At 45.5% G+C, this 23,136-nt stretch overlaps 2 long non-coding RNA genes across 4 annotated transcripts; both read right to left on the minus strand.

Annotated features, from left to right (window-relative positions):
* LOC135321651 (uncharacterized) lies at positions 1-1,045 on the minus strand. Its single transcript, XR_010381560.1, has 3 exons — positions 519-1,045; positions 230-366; positions 1-122 (listed from the first exon to the last, which is right to left on the minus strand). It is a non-coding gene; the product is annotated as an uncharacterized LOC135321651 (long non-coding RNA).
* Positions 1,046-6,655: 5,610 nt separating this feature from the next.
* On the minus strand, positions 6,656-19,577 carry LOC116154095 (uncharacterized). Of its 3 annotated transcripts, XR_010381569.1 has the most exons (5): positions 19,485-19,577; positions 18,138-18,260; positions 12,525-13,712; positions 6,874-7,077; positions 6,656-6,784 (listed from the first exon to the last, which is right to left on the minus strand). It is a non-coding gene; the product is annotated as an uncharacterized LOC116154095 (long non-coding RNA). The 3 variants fall into 3 exon arrangements; XR_010381568.1 differs by lacking the exons at positions 18,138-18,260; positions 19,485-19,577 and having other exon boundaries at positions 12,525-12,687; positions 13,541-16,308; XR_010381567.1 differs by lacking the exons at positions 18,138-18,260; positions 19,485-19,577 and having other exon boundaries at positions 12,525-16,308.
* Between the last annotated feature and the right edge of the window lie 3,559 nt (positions 19,578-23,136).

The raw sequence follows: 23,136 nt of genomic DNA on the forward strand, positions 1-23,136 counted from the left end.
GATCTGTTGATACCAGCAAACATAATTGTGTCCCTTTCTTGGGACACAGTCCATTTCCGCTTTCTGTCCTGTCCCTTTGACCAGGTGCCCGGGAGTCTGGGTGACTTCTGCTTCAAGGAAGCCTGTGAAGAAAGCACACAGAAGTTGGAGCCTTCGTCCCTGAGGGAGTCGACTGACATGGACAGCAGGCTACGAGCAGGGGGCTGACAAGATCAGGACAGGAACTTACCTGCACCCAGGAGACAAAGGACCATGAGGCCGAGGACCGTTTGGCACATGGCAGAATCAGGAAAAGAGCAGAGGCATGTGGCTTTCTCCGAGGTTCTTTCTTCCCGGTGAGCAGCTTCTCTGTGACGTGCCCACTTCCTAGAACCGAGCAGTCTTTATATAAAGGCACACTTGCTTTTGTCACAGAGAAATCACTCCTTCAGATGCCGCCTTCAACTTGTTCATGGAATACTTCCATTCCTTATACTCTTAGGAAGTTATTTCCCTAAAGATTAACATTGTATACTTACCGGGGAAGGAACTCACGTTCGCTTCTCTGCCTGCTTCTCTTGGAAGCGTTTGACAGTATTGACTATCGACTATGTGCTAAGTCCTGGAAATTTCTCTTCCTTCAGCTTCATTCACATCATTTCCAACTACATTTCTCATTTCCTGTCCTGTCTTTAGTTTTATTTTATTCTTTGATTTTTAATATTTTTTATTTGCAGTTCCCAGAACTGAAATCTATCCATTAAATTTAGAATCCTGCTCTGCACAAGTGAAAACCAAATGGAATATACGACACAACTCAGTCACTGGAAAACAGGCAGCACAGGGCTCTGATTCGTCTCAAGTCAGAAACAAATGGGGGCAGTGTCTACACACAATGAGGAGGGAAAAACGGAGCCTGTAAATGTTCTGAGTTGATGAGACAGAAGTGAAAAGTTGGAACAAAGGCAGCTAGAAGCTGTGAGGAAGACCGCCAGAGAGGAAGGAGCCACAGCAGAACGCCGAAAATCTTCACAGGGATCAAAACCAATTTTTGTCTCAGCAATAAGCTGTGTCTGTGTAGATGGAACTTTAAAAACATAGAGGGAGACTGCAGAAAAGCTTAAAGCTTCAGCAGGATCCCCAGAATGGTCACCCTTTAGTAGTGGGACAAAATGAGGCTAGAGCAGGAGTGGGCAAGTCACAGCCCGGGGTCTGGCCGCCTTTTACGTAGACGGTTGTACTGGGCTGAGAGTCACTTCCAAGATGGCAGCAGGAGGAGCTTTAAGTATCTGATTTCCAGAGAAAAAACCGTAACCTGAAAATTTAGGAACAAGCATTTAAAACCTCTGAAAATTATCCTACGAGCATACAGCAAATGGAGAAACAGTCACTCAAGACAATCTACTGAATCTCAGGAAGAGCAGTGAGAGTCGGTGGCTTCTGAGCCATGACTCCCCGCCTCCACCAGCCCAAGCTCTGTGGCAGGAGCTCTAACCCACGTGGATGTGGTCCAGAACTCAGGGATCCCCCAGGTTCTCCCCAGGGAGGGACAGGCTGCCAGGCCCTCTCATCCCCACCAGCCCTGCAGTGTAGAAATTCTGCTTCTGGCCATTACAGCCCCGAGGTCTGGGGTCCCTTCTTCCACCCAGCACCCACTCATAGCGTGGACTCTCTACTCCAGGAACAGTGGGCCAAGAAGACGAGGCCCCAGCCTTCCTCTTCCTGGCTTGCTCATAGCATGGAGAGTCCACACTGGGAGGGGCAAGTCAAGAGGACCAAGGCATCCTACCCCACCCAGGGACCCACTCAGACAGCAGGGGTATCATTTCAAGGGAAGTGCATCCCTGTCTCTGCCCTGGCCCTGAAGCATCGGGCTAGGGTGGGAGGCGGGCCACAAGGACACAGAGCTTCATAGCTCTACTTTGCCTTAAGGATCTGCCCAGCTTTGCTGCCATTTCTTAGAACTGTGCTGCAGCCTAAGACCTGCTTTCCTTCCTTCCTCCCTTTGCCTCCTTTTCCTACCTCACTCCTTCCCGTCAGGGTCACAGATCTCCATCTCCCAGCCGCCTCCCATTTTCTCCCACAGCCATTTTCTCTAATAAATCCCTCGCAAGACTAACCCAAGCTTGGTATCAGCTTCTTAGTGGACTTGAATTAAGGCAGCTTTCTTAAGGGCCATCAGTATTAAACTCCGCTGAAATAACAGATATTCGTAACAAATAAAATAATAGTCCAGAAAATAGTTGGTTCCTGTAAGCCCATCTGATGGCACTGGATCTTCACAGAAGCTCTCTCTTCCAAGATGCCCTGGTTTGACTGCTGGGAAATGACATTGCTGAATGTAAATGAGAGAAGGCAGAGGAGGCCAAACGTGGGATGACTCAGAACCGCAGAAGAAACCACTGACCCCTGGATAAATGGAATCACGTAGCGCCTGTCCTTCTGTGACTGGCTTATCGCTCAGCGTAATGTCCTCAGGGTTTATCTGTGTTGTCTTGAATTGCAGCATTTCCTTCCCTTCAGCTGTATGTATACACCATATTGTACTTACAGTTTTGTGAGGAAAGTAAGGCTCATGTTAAGTGTTCTGACCACAATAAAATTTTTTTTTTATTTTATTCTTTCTCCTTTGCTGTCTCCAAACTCTCAGAGCATCCAACATCACAACCTCCCATTTTTTCTATCAGATTCCCCCAAGAATTTCATTCCCTCCTTCCCTAAATGTGTCCTCACATTTTTAGTGACCGTCACACGCCCTGGAGGACAAGACAGTTCCCTGCCACTCTGCTTATCGACAGCAAACCATATCGACCACATCGGCAGCCCCTTTCCCTCTCCTCCTCCCCCATCACATCTCCCAAAACCGTCCACGTATGAGGATCAGACGGGGCGCCAGGAACAGCAAGAGCGCCTGCGTCTCCCGTCCCGGGTGTCGCCTTCCCTTCATCTGGACCAGAAAAGAGACGAGTCTGTGCTCTTCATTTCTCTCCTTGTATTTGTGAGGATGTGGCGTGTTTACAGAATCGGAGGGCGGGCTCCTCCGCCCCCTGGTGGAATGCTTTGGCCATTCACTCAAGATACATCCGTTTTATACATAGGCTGTATCCGGGAAATAGGGTAAGTGAGAAGACACCCCAGAGAAACCTGGCCTGAATACTTAATTTTATAGAAGAAAAAATTTTAATCTAGGCAGAAGAATAAAGAGACACAAGCTTTAATCATTAGTAGGCAAAGGGTTGCAAATGTGTGGAAAGCAGGACATTGAAGTTAGAGGGTCGGTAGCCCAGCTGAGAGTTTATAGCTGCCCTGGTTTTCACTTAACAGCACCAGAATTGGATGCTGGGCAGCACCTCTCGGCCTCTTGATGAGAGACTTGGAAGCTTGTGGTGTTGCTCGTGAGCATATGTGGCGTTGCTCGTGAGCATATGTGGCGACGGAATAACTACTACACAGTCGGACCATGTACGTGTTCCTCAAAATTAAAGCGGGCACACATCCTCATCTTCTGAGTCTGGCATCGCTCACCAATGCCAATTCCTTCTCCCAGGGGTGAACTGTACTCACTCCTGCATCCATGTATTCAATCAGCCATCATAAATGTTTCAGTCTAGTAAAGGGTGTAAGTCACGTATCGGCCTTTAGAAAGTTGTTCTGGTCGATTGCAGGAGTCTTTTTTTTTTTTTTTTTTCCAGACGAGCTGCAGCATTTGATAGTATTTATTAACATGAAAAACAGAGGGCAAACTCTAGTCATTTCAATATATCTTCCATAGCACTGCTTCTAGCTTTTGATATAAGTCCTATTGGTTCCACTTAAATGGTTCAGAGACAGATCTGTATCAGGCAGGATAGTTAAATACATTGTGAATAATGCATGCTCCAGGTGAGTCACTGGTTTTCAATTCTGGCACAAATTTTTAGCAGTTCTCATTTTCCCTACTTGATGAGAAAACTCTGAGGCCACATTAGCATGCCTACGAGGGCAGTTTCTTCCCCTAAAGGCAGGGTTTTGTGAGAGTGGGGCAACCTCTCACCTGGGCCTGTCAACATGTTTCTAAGTCTCCAACTTAGATTAAACAAACAAACAAACAAAAACCAAAGGAAGAAAGTTCCTATTTATCTACTGAAGAGAACCGAACGGGTGATTAAGGCGTCCCGGGAAATTACCACAAACTGAACGTCGGGTAAGAGGAACCACTTTTCCCACTCTTGGCATAACTGTTGATGGTTTCTGTAGGTTTATGCCCAACTTCTGTCTACAAAGGCGATCACGACAGTCATAAACCACTTCCTCCTGTGGTTGTAAGAAGGGAGGGAGGTCTTCACAAGACCCTTGGATCTGGGAAACAGAGAGGTTTATGAACAGAGGGGAGGGAACCCTTCAGCTCTGTGTCTCTACTGCTGGCACAGAGATACATGGCCGAGTCCCCCACGCCTGCCGAGCGGATGTCCAGAGAACAGGAAGAGGTGTTGAACTGCCTGGACTGGAAATTGTCAGAGGTGTCGGTTTCCCTGTTTAACTCTGTAATGTAGTAGTAAAGCAGCAGTTTTGGTGCTTGGCTGGGCTTTTGTTGGTACCAGTACATGGTATCATGATTCAGAGTCTGAGAACAATTCAGGGTCACTGGTTTTCCCGTCCCGGTCACCCAGTATCTTGGGGTCTGGTTGACCATGGCACCCACGGGACCTGCAGGGAGAGGAGGAAGATGCTGAGACAGTAAAGGAGAGTAACGTTGCTGCCACAGAGCTGGGGACGAGATAGCGTTAGTCAGAGATGTCCGTTCTGACCAGGACTCACCTGCTCCAAAGAGACAAAGGGCCACACAGTGGAGAAGCCTGGGACCCATGGCAGGGCCAGAACAGGACTGAGGCATCTGTCTGTTCAGCACTCTGGTCTCTGGCCTGGGAGGTGGGACTTCACTGCATCCCTGGTCCCTCATAGGCGGATGCGCCTGTGATGCTGCTGTTGATTGCAGCACGGCAAGGGCCCTGCTTGCTGTGACACTGTCCACGGCTTCCTGCTGGGCAGAGGCGCTGGGCTCAGCTGGGTCAGGAAGGAAGTGCTGTGGTGGTCCCTGACTTGCCTCTGTTCCTCTATTTGCCCCAGGTCCATCCAGGCTTCCCCTGCTCAGTCCTCGTTTCCTTCATCCTATAAGGCAGTTTCGAGGTTCCTCATCGCATCAGCAATTTTTGCTGAAGGCTCACTTAGAAACCTGTTGTGATAGTGACTTTGTGTTTTGCTGTCCCCAACACGGGTGGATGACTGATGTCTGCAAAGTAGCCTAACCTTCATACAGGCATCAAGCCCTGGAATCCCCCCATGTATATCCACTTTTCAGAGAATAACTAGGAAATGCTCTATAACTTTTGTCCATCAGTGACACCAGAATACCTCCTTGTGGCCGATAGAAAAGTGCCTCCAAGCAGCCTTCCTACACTGGCTGGAGGAAATCTGTGCGAAGGAGAGAGATGCTAGGGCTTAGAAATGTATCTGGCTCCTCATTATGCTCCTACCAGAGCCAGAACCCTCCGGCCACCGCAACACCAGGGCCCCGATAAGCCTCACTAAGAATGCCAGCGCCCTATTGCAACAACTGGAAGTGACGTCAGAAATGTCCAGGACTGGCGGACACACATCTGTATAGAGTGCTGACCCGTGCTTTTCACACTAAGAAATCAGACACAATGGATAAAGGAAAGCTGACTTTATCTGTAACAACTGACCTGGCTATTCCACTCTAAAAAGGGATTTTTAAAAGTATTTGGGGGGTGGGGGTGGTATAGCTCAGAGGCAGAGCACGTGCCTAGCATGCACATGGTCCTGGGCTCAATCCCCAGTACTGCCGTTAGCAGCAACAACAAAAAAGACATCAAGACACCAAGACATTTCCCCCATTTAAGCCTTGATACCAGAGTATTTCAGCCTTCCAAAGCAACTCCAGTAGCTACAACCAAATGAAGTTTCCAAAGATGAGGATAAAAGTACTTGGAAGTAGATTTCTGCTAAACCAATCTATGCTAACTTAAACTCATTATCCGCATTTCCACCATTGTCAGGGGGCAACCTGCACACCGGGAGTAAATGCATTTTGATTCACTATTTGTATTTCCATCAGGGAGACTTGTTTATCCTGTGATAAAAAGGCACGTAAAGATGTTGCCATAAGCATGGTCACGATCGCTCTTACATCCGAGCAGCAAGACAGGCAAGAAACCTGCTGTGACTTACACCAGCATAACACACACATATTTAAAAAAATAGATTAAATACATTTGCATAGACTGAGTTCTATGTAAGGAGCCCCCAAAATCCCCCAAATCACAAATCTCCCCATCCAGATTTTCTGGAAGTACTCTGGTCTTTCAAGAGTTAATTCTAGCTTTTCCTCTCTTCTCTCCCTGGGGGGAGGAGGCAGTGGGAAAGACTCCTGTTTAGGGCTGCCCAAGCTGAAAGGAGACAGGGGAGGATGTGGTTTTGCACAGCAAGGACGCGACACTGAAGCACTGTGTCTAGGCTGCTGGCACAGAAGTAAACCCCCGAGTCCTCTGGCTCTGCAGGGTGGACCTTCAGAGTGGAATACGTCCCTTCAGTCCTTTCGGCAGAGAATCGGTCTTTGAGCATCCCCGATGCATCCCGTACAGTGTCTCTTAGGAAGGACATCAGAAATTTCATCTCTCTCCCCACAGCATGTTGGTACCAAACAAGATACTCATGTCCAGAAACCGGGTCGCATCTCACACTACGGCCTGTTTCTTCTCTATGACCCTGTGGCTGGGGAACTGAGCGACTCCAGCCAACAGGTGTCCTGGGGGAAGAGACGAGAACATAGAATACATGACAAGAATGGACTAGGAAAAGGGCAAAGTGGAGATTTTCAAATTTCTAAGGACTCACTTGCTCCCAGGAGGCAAAGGGACACCAAGCTGAGAAGCCTGGAAACCATGGCAGGGTCCAGATAAAAATGAGAACTTTTCCAGATGAGAGGCCTTGCGAGGGTGAGCAGAAATGAAAGCAAATTCATATCCTGGTGGCCCCCTAGGTGTGGCCTGGCAGTGACATCACCGTGTTAGCCGCTGTCCACCGTCTCAGGTGCTCCCTCTAGGAAAGAACAAATTTTCTCCAGAAAAAAATCGCCCCCTTGAGGGGTGATGAAGACCTGATACCAATAAAAATCGGCCTGTTTATGCATTTAAATAGGTATTAACTTCATCTGTGTTCCATCTCTACCTCCGTCATCATGTCGCATTCTCCTCTTCCAGCGTGTCAAGTCCCCTCTGCCTCCCTCTTACAGGGGTACGATCGATTGCATTAGGGCCCAGCCGGATAACCTGGAATAATCTCTCCTTAAGATCTTAATCACACTTGTAAAGTCCATCTTTGCCGTCTAAGGCAACAGTCACAGGTTCCAGGGATGGGGACACGGGATGGGGGTCTTTGCGGGGGAAGTGGCACTGGGGGTCATTATTCAGCCAGCCACGCAACACAATATGTTTCGTTGATCAGTTTGGAAATGTTTACGGCTATCATTTTCCTGGAATACAAAGGAATCAACTTCAGCTGCAGGCTTCTTGCCCCGCCTGAGGTTTAGGAAGCAGCGGAGTGGAGGCCAAGAAGAAAGCGCTGAGTCGGGGTCTGTCTGAGGGCTCTGAGTCTGGGGAGCAAGGACGATTAACAGCAACATCGCGAGTCAGCTTAATAGAGACTCTGGAGATCCAAAGGTGGGGAATTTATACATAAATAAGTCACAGGGATGTAATATACAGCACAGGGAATGAAGTCAATATTTTATGATAACTTTGTATGGTGAGTAATCTATAAAAGTATTGAATTACGATGTTGTACACCTGAAACTAATATAGTATTTTAAGTCAACTAGACTTCAATTTTAAAAAGCATATATGAAATTAAATGGGACTTTTATTAATTGTTCTTAAATAATTTTATGTACTATGTATTAATGTATAAAGTATTTCCCCTTTGACAGTTTATCTTAAGCATCCCTACCAGAATAAATAAATTATCTATTTGGTTTTCTTTTACTTTCTTTGTGCCTGTGAAGGGAAGCACAATACATGAAAATGAGATCAGATCATACATTCTAGGTCCATAACATTTTTTCAGGGCTTTTGTAGCCATCAAAAGTTTACCTATGATTGATGGATAAAAGTAACAAACTCAATTAAAAAACAAGAAATTCTTTCGGTAAAAGAAAAGGGGAGGGATAAATTGGGAGTTCGGGATTTGCAAATACTGACTGGTATATATAAAATAGATAAACAAGTTTATACTGTATAGCACAGGGAACTATAATTGATATCTTGTAGTAGCTTATGGTGAAAAGGAATATGAAAACGAATATATGTAGGTTCGTGTATCACTGAAGCATTGTGCTGTACACCAGAAACTGACACAACATCGTAAACTGACTAGACTTCAATAAAAATATTAAAAAATACCTTGTAATGGCCTATAATGGAAAACAATATGAAAAGTAATATATATCTACAAATGAATTACTGTGCTGTGCACCAGAAATTAACACTTTTTTTTTTTAGAAGAGATAGAAATGGTTGAGAAGCAATAATGAAAAACAAAAGGGACATTAGTACCAATGAGGATCATTTACAGAAACCGGTTAACACTGCTAGTTAATGCCTGCAAGAGACGTTCAATTCCCTATCACTCTACTTCCATGGGGAAGTCCGGACCCAGGGACGGTAACTCTAGGTTATGACAAGCGTGATGGTGGTTATACGACAGTGCTTGTGTGATCCTGAATTTCCCGTGAGGCTTCAAACACAGGCCTCTTTAGAAGCCAATGCCACTGAAGTCTCGCTGACTGTATTAATATGTGGGCTGTAATGGAGCATATGCAACGTAAAATGATGGGCTTTGAAAACTCCCGCAACCCAGAATTAATTATACGTGAAACTCCAGAGAAGACTTTGTGGTCGTGGATCCCACAAGGACGTGACCAGAGAAGGCAGTGCGTGCACTTGAAGTGGAAGAACGCAGTACCCTGGGAGGCACCGTTGTGCACTCTGTGTTTTCTATGACCCGGGCAGCCTGGCGTGGACTCCGAGGTTTCTAGGATGGCTGACACAAGTAAGCAGACAGAAGCCACCAATGACGACTACAATGAAGAGGCAGACCCCTCAGTTAGATAAGGAATAGAAAGAATTCAAGTATTTCTGAAGAGAAGAGGTCAAAACATCCAAAAAAGAGTACCTGTGTCCAGCACGTTTGATATTCTGTTCTTTTAGTTCTTTGCATGTGTATTGTGAGGATGATGAAGTGCAATGTTTCATGTACGTTGAAATTATTAGTATTAAAAATGTACCTCTGGGAATGTAAAATGATACAGCCACTCCGGAAAATAATTTGGCAGTGTCTCTACAAAGTAAGGATGCACTTACCATGTAACCCAGCAATCTCACTCCTGGGCACAAACTGATCCCAGAGAAACAGGAACTTATGTCCATACAGAATCCTGTACACGGATGTTTAAATATAGTCAAAACCTAGAAATAACTAAAATATCCTACAAAGGGGAATGGCTAAACAAACCACGGTACATCCACGCCGTGGACTGTCACCCTCTGAGAAATGTGTAAGAAGTGCCAGGAACCAGCCCCCTCCTGCCTTCCTACCAAAAGCTTCCTGACATGATGGCTTGTTATATTCTGTTCTTGCCTTCCCTGGGGTAGAACACCAAACCCACGTCCTTGTGCTGATGGCTGTTGGCGGGGCGGTGCTGGGAAGACTGCTGAGGACGGCTGGGGGCTGGAGCCGGAAGGGGAAGCAGAGGTTTTCTGCACGGGGAGGGGTGACTCTGCAGCGCTGTGCCCATGCTGCTGGCACAGAGGTACGTGGCCGAGTCCCTGGGTTCTGCCGGCTGGATATTCAGGGTGGAGAGATTCGTTAGTCATCTTAGCTAAGAATCGGTCCTTGGGCATCCCTGTATCATCCACAGGAGCTTGGTTGCGGAAGTAAATCAGCAACGCTAGTCCCTGCTCCGAAGTCTGTCTGTACCAAAAAAGAGCAGCATGGCCTGATGCTGGCTCACATCCCAGGGTTACTGCTTGTCCCATTCCTGCCACTTGGTGCCTGGGTGTCTGGGTGACTCCAGCATCTGTGGGCTCTGCGGAGGGGGACAGAGTTTGGGGACAGAGTCAGAAACATAACTGGAATCATAACTGGAAATATCCAAAAATGCAGATTCTTTGTTTCTGGGGACTTACCTACTCCCAGGAGACAGAGGGCCACACAGCAGAGGAGCCTGGCGGCCATGGCCGGTGGGTTGGGAGGCGGCTTCGCCCAGATGCCGCCCTTGGGAGCAGGAGCACAAGGGCGGGGCTTCTAGGCCCTCCCCCTCTTCTCCACAAGGCGGAGGGGGCCTGGCAGGGACACAGTTCTCTGTCACTACTGGGAGGACCTCCTTCCAACGGTGACCATTCATCGTCCACGGAAGATGGACTGGAAGGGGCCGTGACCCTGCTGGGACGTGGCCGCCTCATTCAGAGACTCCAAGCTCTTCCACCAGTTGTCACCTCTTGCAGCCCCAGGGCTCCGACCCGCTGCCTTCTCTGATGTGTCACATATCAAGGGTCTGCTGGATGTTTCCGCTTGAACGTGCCATCAGCATGGCAAAGTCTGGACATCAGTAAATTGCTTTTTAAATCTCAAGACCACCAGCATTCCTCTCCCTGGCCTTCCCCATCACTTGGACACAGGAAACCAAAATAACTCCTCGCAGGGTTAGGGCTTTCCCCGACTCCTCCTGGAAGCATTTACTTGGTCACCGTGCTCATCTCTTAGGGGCCTAAATGGAGGTCCTGGGCAGGGACAGGACTGAGAAGTTTTACTCCCAGTGAAGGCTGGAGACCAATGCCCCTGTGCTGCGTGACCCCCCAGCACCGAGCCCCTGGTACTTCCACATCCCTGCTCTCTCTGCCACGGAGGGGGTCCTATCCTACCTCCACAGTGAAGCTCAAAATTGCCTCAAAACTTCAGGCGCTGGTATGAACTGTGCAGCGATAAATGAGGACTTCAGCTTTCCTTGAGGAGCCACAGTAAAGCACTCTCAGTTCATTCTAATCTTCTTCAATGCCTAGCAAACTCCAACAGGTTCTTTGGTGATTAACACCTGACTCTTCCTAGACTAAATACCCACAAATTAACTCTTTCTGGTGGTGGGCGGCGATGAAAATCTGGAAAATGGCCCTGTTCTCGGAGTACAGATGATAGTAAGATTTCCGTCCACAGAGAAAATGAAACACATTATCCCCATGCCTTTTCTGTTGGCACAGAGATACATTCTTGCATCTCCCCAAGCCGGGAGCCTGTCAAGGTGACAGAGAGAAACATATGGCTTGCTACTTGGAAGTTATGATAGTGAAACTTTCTTACTGTTAGAGGCTCAACGGTGCTCACTCCCTGGTCCAGTGTTTGTTTAGGGAGAGCATCCTGCAAGCTGTGGGAAAGAGGGCAGAGCTGGATACAGGGTTTAGGAAGGACAGTAATGACAGAGACACAGAGAAAGCACTATGAACCAGGGCACAGCATGCCAGGATGTGGATTTTTCTCACTCATGTCCAGGATTTGGCTCCTCTAGGATACAACACAGGAAACGGCGAAGCTACCAGCATATGACAAGGTCAGAATGGAAGTGGGCCAGCTCCCTCCTAAGTGCTCTCATCATCAGCGGAGAGGAAAGTCAGTCTTAGGGTCACCCCAGTCCCTGGTGACTTTTCTGGCCACGCTAATGTGCTTGTGGGCTTCTGAAGGTTCAAGGTCCCTCTGACGGAGAACATAGTCGGGCCACCTTCCTGGAGGCCCTGCCTTACAGGCCCCCAGCACAGTGTAGGATCAGGCCAGGCTGGGTTTACAGGGGAGCCCAGTCTAGCAGCTTCTCTGATGTTCCCGACACAGGGGCTGTTTTGCTTCCCCTCATCAGGACACACCATTTCACCCAACCAGCTCCGTCTCCTCCCACGTCCTGACAGGCTCTGAGGTGCCCCGGGGAGCAGAGACAGATGACCCTGGGGACTCATTTTCTAAGTCATTTCAGTGATTTAGCAGAGTTAGCTCAGTGATCTGCGTTAGCTTACAGAACAGCAGGCTCTGCCTTTCTCTCAAGGCCTATTCTTCGACAAGGAAGGGACTTCCATTATTGCACGGTCACAGAGTTGTACCCTGCCCTGCCCTCCTGTCGCACTGAATACCTACAGCATCACGGGGCAGGGTCCCAGGCCACTGGAATACTGGCCACGCTCTTCGCAGTCTACCTGAGGCCGACGTAAACACACGGCTCTGTGGGATGGCATCGCGTGCGCTCTTTTACTTTTCATTTGTCTCTCTCTCACAGGCTCACGCACACACACAGAGACACACGTACACTCCTATTTTAATTTGGATTGCATGGTGTCAGTGCTTTGTGTAGCAGTGGCCCCTTTGCCTGGCAACCATCCCAAGTATGCCTAGAATCGCATGCTCACTATTGGTCTTAACCCATTTGCACAAGAATAGACAACTTTGGGTCCTACCTTTCTCTCTCCAACACATGCTCCGTGTCTGCAAATCAGGATCATGATTCAGAGACCAAGCCCAGGCTTCTGGCTAACCCCGACTGCCAGGCAGCTCTCAGCACCTCCACAGACGAGAAGCGTGGAACCACAGCATCTCCTGGTGGCCATTGGGGCAGGGTCCCTAGAAATCAGCCCTTTGTCAAGACCCCAAGTGAACTGTGCTGTGTTACCCTGGTAACAGGGACACTGGGGAGTCTTGTTTGTTGATGTTTCAGGAGTTGAAAAGTAGCTCCTGTTTTTAAGATTTAAAACATTTGCGAGATACTGAAGTCAGATAAACTAATACACAAATATCAGCGCTGGTGCCAGTAAAGGCGGGACTAAGACATGCAGTCGAGCGGGAGCCCCCATCCCCTGTGTTGAACACACCCCCTGCCCCCCACCGGACTATCTTTTCCCTAGCAGCCAGGTTTCTTCACTGAATAGAGTCCGCTCACTACTTTTACCATAATTCTGAGCCAGGAGAATAGAAAACATCTTCCCTGTGAGACAGGAAGAGGGCAGGGCACAGCCATTCAAGGAATGCTACAGCAATTAACAACAAAATGGTGAGAGATTCAACCCCCAGGGGGCCTTGAGGCTCAGATGATGGGAGATTTAACTTCTAGCAGAGCTTGAGCTTCAATATATATGCCCATTGTAATAAAAGCACGGTGAATAACATGCCCACAGGCACCATGGCAGTCCCAAGGCTGGCCACAAAAGGTCAGAGTGGGAAATGGCCAACTTCCTGGGAATCCCAGCCCCTTCCCCAGGTTACTTAGACTGGTCCTTCCACTTATTAGCATATGAAGCCACCAAGCCCATAAAAACTGGCAACAAGGTGCCTCGCAGCCAATGCCCCCCTCTCTCTCTCTTCCAAGATGGCCCACACTCTGTCTATGGAATGTGTACCTACTTTCAATCTGAGCACCAACCCCCACACCTCGTGGCCTTTCTCTTGCCTTTCAATGTATCTCTCTGAATAAATCTACCTTCATTCAACTGTGGCTCGCTCTTGAATTCTTTTCTGCGTGAAGCCAAGGACCCACATGGCAGGGCATGTCCCAGGGGCTCAATCGAGACCTGGGACATGGCCCTCCACACGCCCCACATCCGTTTTCCTGCATCAGTAATTCAGTAACTCCAAGATCAAGCTGGCTTTGGCTGAAAAAGTCAAAAACTGAAAAAGGGAATTAGCTTTCCACCCCCCTTTCCCTTTTCATTTGTCCCATTATGACAAAACAGAGGTTCAATGACATACTTGTGACGTAATGAACTATAAAAAATAAAATGCCAACATCCAGAACTGCCCCAAATTTGAATACATACTACTTCCATGATAAAATTCTAGAAAAACCAATCAAAATCATTAATTTCTTTTTCATCAACTCCCTTTTTTCGAATCTAGAACGTTCCAGGCCTTGAATAGTATTTATTCCCATTACAACATGTTATTTCTCCAAGGAAGATATACACATTTAATCATTTTATTTCCCTCTGCAATTATGTAATCCTTTAAGAAAGATTCAATTGAAGTTCCAAAAATTTTAAATGCCTTTAAAATGCATCCTGTTGCTTCTCAAACACAGCTAACACACAATACACACTGGAGTTGAATACCTTCTTTAGTTTTATGTTTGCATCCTAGCCCAAATCATGAATCTCTCTAATATGTTCTTCTAGATTTCATCTCTGCAATCTTCCCAAGTGAGAGATGTGAAGTTAATGTCTGGGTTTTCTGAAACAAGCACCACTAAAACAAATATTGCTTATCTTCAATTTCCTCTTCTGGGCAACCCCATCTACAAGGTATTCGCGTTGTTTGGCTTGCTTCCCCTTGAATATGTCCCATGTTCCCTAAGCCTTTCATAAGAATCATAATTTTATAAATATATCAGTCATGCCCCTTTAAGCAATCGGCTATAGCTAATGCTTATATAATAATTTGAGTATTTTCAATTCGTCTTTTGTCAAAACTGTCCAGATAGTATGTAGCCCTTCCTGTAGGTCTGGTTTTGAGAGCCGTCCCTACCTTCCCAGTGCCCTCTGAGATCCCATGTTTCTTTCTCAAGGGCGTCTGGGGGCCCAGTTATCTTGTCTACCTTGGTAGCAATTGAGAAAACAGCTGTGTGTTTTCCAATAATCCTCTGAGAGCAGTTGAATCCAAATGCTTTCCCTCTTCCCACAGGACTACTGAGTCTTCTAAGATTTTAGCTCTTCTCCTAAACATCTCTTTCTTCCTCCAGTTTAGTGAATCTACTTTTAATTCTGCTTGTAATGGTTTGTAAATGGTTGAAAAGAATTTGGTCTCAGTTTCCTTGTGTTTGAATACCCTTTTCAAATTGAAATTGAAATTGAAATCCCCAACAACATAGAGTTTCAGGCACCAGTGTTCTTTTAATTGTCCTCTAAGCTTTCGCCATAATTATGTTGATTAATTTTGGATCTTTCTGTGTATAAGGTCTATTTTATTTCTCCTTGAGGGTTCTCCTCATTACTTTTTTTTCTTCGAGAGAGGGCCTGGCCAGTCATTCTTATTATCACATACTCTGAATTATTTCTGTCTGGGAGTTCACCAGTTGCTAACAAGTGCACTCTCTTTGGCTTCACGAAGAGCCTTGGAAATACAGACTGTCCCATGACAATTCCACCTAATGAGCCATTTTAATGGGTGTCATCTCACTGTCTGAAGAACTCAGTATAGACTTAACCCTAATTTTTTTTTAACCTCTTACTAGTGAATGAGGAGGTTATCAACCAGGATCTCAGAAAATATCCAGACAAGAGTAGCTGCCACGTATAGCTCCATACTTAATGAGAACCCAGAGCCTGCAACCACTTCGTCGAAAATACATACTCTGCATTTGAACTGAGGAATGCAGGTGGGAGCGGATCTGTTAATAACCCCAGATAAACTTGTTGGATGTTTTTAATACGTAATTATAACAATCCACTGGGAAGGTGGAAATGACAAACGTTCTTCCTATATGCAAAACAATTAGACCTTCGTATTACATTTTGAGGGAAGAAATATTGTTGAATTTGTCCTGATGTGTCCAAGAATGACCAAGGATTGGTGAGTTAGTCTCAATAAGAGCTAATGACACACTTGGGAGTAACTCAGAGACACTAGAAATAGTTGATACGATTTGATGCACAAGCAGGAACTGTGCCGACCATGGACTCTTCAACTCCTTAGGCAACAAATCTCTAATCACCGAAATTGAATAGCGAAGAACACAGCAGACTTAAGCCCCTCTTTACCATCTTTAGTCCTTTCTTTCCCTTTGTCATGTAATGATTCTTTTGCGTTTGGTGAACCTATTTTCCTCTTATTTCTATACTTTTACTAAATATGGATTTTATCAGACACAACCATGAAAATAAATGGCTATATGTGTTGAAAACTTGAAAATTGCAGTCATTCTTTTAAAGGCTTTTCATAAATCATCTTTAGAAAAATACCTGAATCAGGCATTTGTAATTATTATTGCTGCTTTACAGATAAGAAAACTGAAATGATGAGACATGAAGTAATTTTGTCCGTGGCGACATATTTAGTAAATGATCTTACAGCCCACTGCCTTAGCCAATAAACATACTGTCTCTCAATATGTTGTGTTCTTTTGCTTACGTTTAAAATGAAATCAAATGGTGGCATGTTGGACTTGTACTTATAAAATTTGTTTTACATATTTATTTTCTCCAAGTAGATTTAGTCTATTCACATTTTGGGTTGTATAAAATAATTGGATGGATTTCCAACAATTTATTTATCCATTTTCTTCTTGACACATTTTTTAATTGAATTCAGTTCTGCAATTACAGACAATGCTCCAACTGATATTTCTATATCTGTCCCCTTGTGTAAATGTGCTAGAAGAGAATTTATGACTAAGAGTAGAGTTCCCGGGCTACAAAATTTGTGTGTTCTTGTAGGGGAGCAAAATTTGCCACCCCCAAATTTGTCTCTTTGGCATGAGAGTTAATTTAGTCTGATTATTTTTAAGACACAGAAGACTCAGAGTTTTTTTCTTGTTACCTTCCCCTTAACTGCCTAAAAGAATTTAGATAAAGGGCCTGTTCTCAGAATAGAGCTATCACCAGAGGTACCTGAAGATATGGGCTCGGTGTGGTGGGCGAAACTTGGTGGGGCCGGGAGGTCAGAATCTACTATGTACTGCATTCTCTCTGCATAGCCCTCAAACGTTGGTTTATCAAACATCAGTTTTCCCATCTTGTGTGAATTGCCTCCCCCTGCCGCCTTTGAAATCTCATAACCACTACCCTCAAGATTCTCCTCTGTCTTTAGATAAAGATGATATTTAAGGTGAATTTTGGCTATTTTGGTGAATTACTTAGTTTTCCTGGGTCTCTACCATGTATACAGATCATTAAACTTTTGTTTGATTTTCTCCTGTTAACGTCTCATGCCCATTTAATTCGCAGACCCGTCAAAAGAACCTAGGAAGGTAGAAGAAAATTACTTTCTCCCTGACATTCTCAACTTTATTAAATATCGTAGGGCTGCTCTCCAAAGATTTTGTGGTACTTTGCATTCTGGACAGCAGTCTGTGAAAATTATTGTTTTCCCTCATACTAACCAACTTCATATTATCATGTTTCTGAATTTTTCTATTATAAAGGATGGGAGATGGAATAGCTATCATTTGCCTTTTACTGATGCTAATGAATCTGAGCACCCTTTCACATGTTTACTGGACATTCAGTGTCGCTCATCCAGGAATCGCATCTGTATACTTTCCCATTGTTTCTCTTGTTCATTGATGCATTTTGGTCATGATTTTGTATAGTTAGAGTAGACCTAAACTTTCTTAACAAACCAACTTTGAAATGATTACTCTAACGCGGTGAAAGCTTATTTTTCCTGGCAAAGGCAGGGGGCTTCAGGATGGCAGGGGATTCTGGTTGACTGCAGAGCATTAGAAGACCAGCCCCAACACCATGGGCTCTGTCTGATGAGAAATACCAGTCACCTCTCCGGCCTCTGCTACCCCTTACCTTCATTTTCCTCTTATCTGAGGGTTTTCCTTTTTCTTTTTTGAGATATCATATGCTCTTGAAGAATTTGGGGGAGTAATATTTAACAAATTGCCTTGGTGAAAAATGAAACTCTGTGAGAAAAAGTTATACATAACACAAAGCTAGGCATCACCCCACTGCCCTTCCTCTAATCCCACCTCATTGAATCACCAGTAAGAACTCGCTCTGTATCCTTCCCCAGCTTTCTCATTGCTCATATAAATTTATACTAAAAATACAACATATGTAAGAGACATATGCTACTGTTTACTGAAATAGAAGCATCCTCTATGCATTATCTTGCAAATTTTAAAATTTGACAAAATTCATAAACAGTCCTGTAAGTCAGTAGATGTAAATCTATACATATGCCTACGATAAAGTGTTTTTACATAAATGGGACCATATATATTCCATGCTTAATTATTTAGTTCTTATATAGTTAACAAGGTTTCTGATATTTAATAAATGGACACTAACTGATCAGGTCAGAAGAAATAGAGTCTCTCAATATAAGCAAAATATCCCATTTACCTACACAGTTACCTGCACACAGATGGCAGCCCAGTGGAAGGCCCTTCAAGCAGGAGCAGAGAATTCTGTTGATGATGATGGTATGGCCTGGGCATTGCAGCAACACTGTCAGTTCCTTTGGGAGTTCACCAATTTCTAGGCGCCCAGATAACGGTTACTCAGCTCTCTCCATGCTCTTTTAACTCTAAGCTGTTCACAGAATTCCACCTCCACCCTCAACACAAGTTTTTTTGATTGTAATAGAACCCTCTTTACCACAGTTCTGGACATTCTGTTATAATGCTAACATCAACTTAACATATATGGGGCTTTTTCATTACACTTAAAAAGTAGCTCAAAGGTAGGTAAAGCAAAACTCTTAATTCATTAGAATTAACCAGGGATGGTATTATAGTCCTAAACCTTGAATTTTGATCTAGATAATGTGAGAATTAAGAACGTGGGAGTATAATTGCTGTTGGATATGTGGACTGAGGCTCAGTGGATGGAATAATCGTAGGTGTAGTGGTACTGGAGTCAGTAAGATGGAAAGAAAGGGGGTAATGGTAGGAGAGTAGGATGATTGAAATGGAAAATCTGGAAGGAACTTATTTGTTGTTCATTACATGGTCTGTAATCATGGAAATGCAGTTGAAAAAGACTGAGGGCAAAAACCTCATCAGCAGTGAGGAGGTCAAGAAACTGAAAAACCAAAATGATGTGTAAATTGTCAACATGATGATTAAATCACCAAGAATGATCATAGGATTAGTCATGGGGAGAAGTGAACGAGGAGAGATCTGATGGTAAAGAAGTAAATGCAATGATAGATAAAGGCTAATATTCTAGTGCGAGATGTACAAAGTGTGAGATGTACAAAGATGTTTTAAAGCAGGAGGGAGAGAAATGATCTGGCAGCAGCAGGGAGTAGCCAGGAGGACAGAGGAGATGCTAAAACCAGACACAGAAGCAGATTATGTCTCTTGGTGTAAAGATATTAGAAACTGAATTTCCATCTTGAATGTTAGAGCCCCTGAATGGCATAAACTAGGACAATGACAAGTGGAATTTGCCTCTAGGACAGAACTCTGGAAAACCTGGATTGCATTGAACACTCCAAATGCAGGCATCTTTTGCACCAGCTGCTAAAGATACCCAGTTAGGGGCTGAGAAGGGATTGGGATGTAAAATAAGACTGAGGAAGAGAGTAATTATAACCATTCAGAATGGACTGCAGGTGTTATGCGGACCTTTCTGGCATAAATCAGAAAAAAAAACTAGAGATTCAGGTCTTAAGGACAGATGACCAGGGAGGAAAGGGCAAATTAAGACTGAACATGTCTGCACACGTTTAGATCTCCCAACGTGCAGTCCACTTACTGTTTCAGAGCCAGCAGCTGAAGAGGCCTCATCGGTCTTCTATGAGCCCCACGCCAGCCGTCAGCTGGCACTGACCTCTGCTGTCTGTTCTCAGTCAGGCCCGGGCCCTCCTTAGGCAGAACAGAGACAAATAAATCCCAAGATCCAAGGAGTGGTAACATACATGCAGTTAATTAAAATGTCTGTGTTACCCACTTCTGGGATACTTGTGTTTTAAGTGTGATGAAAATGCCCCCATATATGTTACGTTGATATTAGCATTATAACAGAATGTCTACAATCATAGTAAAGAGGGGCTTAGTACAAACAAGAAAACGTGCATGTGTTTTTGGGGAGGGGATTCTGTTAACAACTTAGAAGAGAATGGAGAGGGCTGAGAAGCTGTCATCAGGACCTTCTACCATTCAGATGGGGATGGAAAATGCAGGGAGGCAGGAAATTCTGCAGTCTGGGTAATTAAGGTTTATTTTACATGTGGGGTGAGTTTTGAGCCCATAGACAATTTCTGAGGAAGCCTTGAATCCCATTCCTACATTGTTTCCCACACAAGATGTTCTGTGCTGATATCTTATCATTTTCTGTCTTTGCATGCCACTCATTTCTCTTGGTGATGGCGGGGCAGGGAAGACTTACTCAGGAAGGCTGGAGGCTGGAGCCGGAAGGGGAAGCAGAGGTTTTCTGCACGGGGAGGGGTGACTCTGCAGCGCTGTGCCCATGCTGCTGGCACAGAGGTACGTGGCCGAGTCCCTGGGTTCTGCCGGCTGGATATTCAGGGTGGAGAGATTCGTTAGTCATCTTAGCTAAGAATCGGTCCTTGGGCATCCCTGTATCATCCACAGGAGCTTGGTTGCGGAAGTAAATCAGCAACGCTAGTCCCTGCTCCGAAGTCTGTCTGTACCAAAAAAGAGCAGCGTGGCCTGATGCTGGCTCACATTCCAGGGTTACTGCTTGTCCCATTCCTGCTACTTGGTGCCTGGGTGTCTGGGCGACTCCAGCATCTGTGGGCTCTGCGGAGGGGGACAGAGTTTGGAAACAGAATAAGAAAGATATTGGAGTCACAATAGGAAAACCCAACATGAGGATGCTGAATATTCAGAGGACTCACCAACTCCCAGGAGACAGAGGGCCACACAGCAGAGGGCTCGGGGGCCCATGGCAGGATGAGCGCAGATGTGGAACAGCCCAGACCAGGGCCCCTGTGAGCTTGAGCAGAGAAGTGAGTTTGGGACATTTTATCCCCACAAGATGTGTTTGTCAGTGACATCACTGAATGAGCCACCACGCCCAACTCAGAAGCTCCTTTCAGAGAAGAAGGCTACACCTCTGGGAGATAAATCAGGCAGGAGGGAACTCAATTATAATTGATCTGAGAGACAGATTCACATATCCAGAGGATCCCTGTAGGTTTGTTTTGGCATTGTCAATTTATAACGCCTTCTCTATATTATCTGTTATCTAGAGCTGCTGACTATTTTCATTTGAACCTCAAACTCCAAGTATTTACAGATGAATTCATGGTCTCCTTGCAAGCCAGCTTCTCAATGAACCCTCATATTCCTCTCACTGGTGGCTAGATGCTCCTGGTCGTACACAACACACTCAAAATCATCCATCAGTTAGGAGTTGGACTCTGAGCTCTCCAGGAAAAATACGAAGATCAAGGGCATTGTTAGGGCTTCAGGGGCCGAAATGATGCCCTGAGAACTGATTTAACTTGAAAGTCCATTTTGCAGTGAAAGATTTTTCTGGGTTCATTTATCCTTGAGCTCTATTAAATTCTCAAAGCCCGTAGCACAGAATTTCCCATATGTCTCTAGCCCCACTGGGAAATAAACAGAGAATTTTCATTTTCTTTTTGCAAATAACATTCTCTAGGGTTGATTTTAATCTTATCCTTATTCCTAGGAAAGCTCAGAATTTTTAAATTAACACCTAGCCCTTTCCCTGTAAAAGGGGTCTGAGGCCACAAACCAACTTCCTCTCATGGCTGAGGTTACAGAAAGCTGAGAGAAGCCTCTGCTTCCTGGGTTGCTCATTAAGTTATTTGTTAACCAAGAAGAAGGACCAGTTCAGATCCACATTTTGCGATTAGCCCAGAGACATACTCCTGAGTCTTCTGAATCTGAGGAGCACATGCTAATTTAAAGAGCAGATAGTTTACAGGCTAGACTGTTACCGGAGGTACCTGTTTCCCTTGTGGGGTCCATCCCCTCGGTTTCTGTTGAACCCTGAACATCAAACGAGGCCGTCCTTCTGTTGTTTTGAAAGCTCATTATTTGTTCCTTCCCTGTTACAGGTACCTCAGTGTGGCAGGCAGAATGACGGCTCCCCAAAGATGTGCATGTCTCACCCCTGGAACAGTGGGTGTGTTATATTATGTAACAAGAGGGAATTGAGGTTCCAAGTGGAAATAAGGTTGCTACTCAGCTGACCTTAAGACAGGGAGATTAGCCAGGATTTTCCAGGGAGGCCCCATGTAGCACCAGTGCCCTGAATAATGTGGAAGGAGGAACAAGATTCAGAGTCACAGAGACGCAGCTTGAGAAAAAACTTGATAACCATTGGCTTTGAATATAGAAGGGCCCATGAGCCAATAAATCCTGGTGGCCTCTAGAAGCTGAAAAAAGCAAGAAAATAGATTCTCTCCCCTCCAGCCTCCAGAAGGAACACAGCCCTGCTGACACCTTGATTTTAACCCACTTAGATCCAATTTGGACTTCTGACCTTCAAAACTGTAAGATAATACACTTGTATTGTTTTAAGCCACAAAATGTGCAGTAATTTGTTAGAACAGCAATAGAAATATAATAAATTACATTATCCCTGGGGCTCTGGATGAAAGCTGCACTATCTGGTTACAAGATGCAGGCGAGAGACTGATACACAGTCACAGAGAAAGAACTGGAAATCGGGCCACAGGAAGCCCAGGCCCAGAACTCCTCATCTCTGCCAGACCTCACCTGCTTCCAAGGGACACATGGGAGTCTGGAGTGAATGGCAGAGTCAAAACTACATTTTGCATCTTCCTGCTAAAAGCAAAAGTTGTTGGGGAGAAATTCTGTTGTCCTGGTCCACCCCAGCCCCTGCTGAATACGTGGGTTTGCCGGTGGTGTCACTGTGGTTGTCAGCTCCCTGGGGCCAAGGTCCCTCTGATGAGGTCCAAGGAAGCACCTGCATTCCTCCCAGCTCTACCTTCTAAGTACAACAGAGCTGGTGGGTTGGTCAGGGCTTGTTCGGTTCAGGCTTGCTAGGCTGCTCTGATGCTCAAGCTGCTTCTCTGTTTTTCCTAACCCAAAACGCTTTTCCCAAGCTTACCACCCCAGTTCCTTCTGCAGCCATGTCTTAAGGAAGCTCGGAGGAATACCCGCTGTGCAAGCGTACCTATGACTCCTAGCCAGTTTAGAGCTCAAGTCAGAGCAAAACCCATTGCCACGTCAGAAGAAGGAGGATTGGTCTCTATTTCCTTCATTCTCAGCCATTATTCAAGACACCTGCAACTCCCTAGATCTAAACCCAGCACTATGGTTTCCCTTAAGCTACCCTTCCAGGGAGCTCTCTAGCACTACCACACAGACTCTAGATGACAACGAAGCCACAGTGCCCCCTAGTGGCCAGTGGGCAGAAACAGCAAAAATGTGCTCACTGGCCAGGA

The sequence above is a fragment of the Camelus dromedarius genome, chromosome 7, assembly GCF_036321535.1.
Source record: "Camelus dromedarius isolate mCamDro1 chromosome 7, mCamDro1.pat, whole genome shotgun sequence".
Taxonomy (NCBI): domain Eukaryota; kingdom Metazoa; phylum Chordata; class Mammalia; order Artiodactyla; family Camelidae; genus Camelus; species Camelus dromedarius.